This window comes from Entelurus aequoreus, linkage group LG03, assembly GCF_033978785.1.
Source record: "Entelurus aequoreus isolate RoL-2023_Sb linkage group LG03, RoL_Eaeq_v1.1, whole genome shotgun sequence".
In the NCBI taxonomy this organism is placed as follows: Eukaryota; Metazoa; Chordata; class Actinopteri; order Syngnathiformes; family Syngnathidae; genus Entelurus; species Entelurus aequoreus.
Genome location: NC_084733.1, coordinates 89,430,869 through 89,432,370, shown reverse-complemented (window position 1 = coordinate 89,432,370; position 1,502 = coordinate 89,430,869). Strand labels below are relative to the sequence as shown.

Here is a 1,502-nt window from a genome sequence, read left to right as displayed (position 1 = left end):
AGTGGCGGTGAATCTTCTGGTGTGCTTGGTAAGACAGTTTAAGCGATGTTTTTTTTTTGACAACTTGCAAAGTTACGCTAATAATAATAATTATAAATATAATAATTTATACAAATATTTTTAAAATTACTTAATAATACAATTTAGTTTATATTTTTTCAATATTATTATGTTATTTTCTTAGGCGTCGTTTTATGAGTTATTCTCCTCAGCACTTTGTGTTGCAACTTCCTTGTGCATGAAAAGTGTTACACAAATAAAAGTTTTGATAGATTGATTAAACATGCTGTGGTGTTCAAATGAAGATTCTACAACTAATATATACAACTGTTATTCATTATAATTATAACTAAAAAAAATTAAGCTGTAAAGTCCGATTTTAACACTTACATGTTTTTTGGACGTGCTTTTAATTTGAAAGACGTACCTTGTACTTCTTGTTTAGTTAGCCGGAACTAGCGCCGCTAAGCTAGCCACCATTCACTGCTCCACACAAACAAACAACGTTCCCCTCCAAATAACTCGGTAAGACAGTTTAAGCGATGTTTTTTTTTTGACAACTTGCAAAGTTACGCTAATAATAAATATAAAAATATAATAATTTGTGAAATAATTTTGAATAGTACCTAATAATTAGAGATTAATTAAATGCTTTAAAATGCAATATTGGGAATTATTGGTATCGTTTTTTTAATTTATTTTTTATTTAATCAACATAAAAAACACAAGATACACTTACAATTAGTGCACCAACCCAAAAAACCTCCCTCCCCCACACTCATTCACATAAAAGGGTTGTTTCTTTCTGTTATTAATATTTCTGGTTCCTACATTATATATCAATATATATAAATTACAGTCTGCAAGGGATACAATCCGTAAGCACACATGATTGTGCGTGCTGCTGGTCCACTAATAGTACTTACATTTAACAGTTAATTTTACTCATTTTCATTAATTCCTAGTTTCTATGTTACTGTTGTTATATTGTTTTTTTTATTCAAGAAACTGTTTTAAATTTATTTATCTTATTTTATTTTATACATTTTTAAAAAAAGGACCTTATCTTCACCATACCTGGTGGTCCAAATTAGGCATAATAATGTGTTAAATCCACGACTGTATATATCGGCATCGGTTGATATCAGTATCGGTACTTAAGAGTTGGACAATATCGGAATATCTGCAAAAAAGCCATTATCGGACATCCCTACTAATAATACAACTTTTTTTATATATATTTTTCAACATTTTTATGTTATTTTCTTAGACGTCGTTTTATGAGTTATTCTCCTCAGCACTTTGTGTTGCAACTTCCTTGTGCATGAAAAGTGTTACATAAATAAAAGTTTTGATTGATTGATTAAACATGCTGAGGTGTTCTATTGAAGAGTTGAAAACTAATATATACAACTGGGAGTCACAGTAATTATAACTAAACATTTTTAAGCTGTAAAGTCTGACTTTAACGCTTACATTTTTTTTATGTGCTTTTAGTTTGA

General features: G+C 29.0%; 1 protein-coding gene across 5 annotated transcripts in view; it reads left to right on the top strand.

Annotated features, from left to right (window-relative positions):
• The first annotated feature begins 457 nt into the window (after positions 1-457).
• Positions 458-1,502, top strand: part of LOC133647071 (transmembrane protein 60-like) — a 2,829-nt gene continuing 1,784 nt past the window's right edge. For 3 of the 5 annotated variants that reach the window (XM_062043136.1, XM_062043133.1, XM_062043135.1), the window contains exon 1: positions 1,307-1,502. This exon is cut by the window's right edge and continues 188 nt beyond it. The gene's annotated coding sequence lies outside the window, so the exon portion shown is untranslated. Of the gene's footprint in view, positions 526-1,306 lie in introns of those variants that run through there. The other 2 variants (XM_062043137.1, XM_062043134.1) reach the window with 2 other exon arrangements.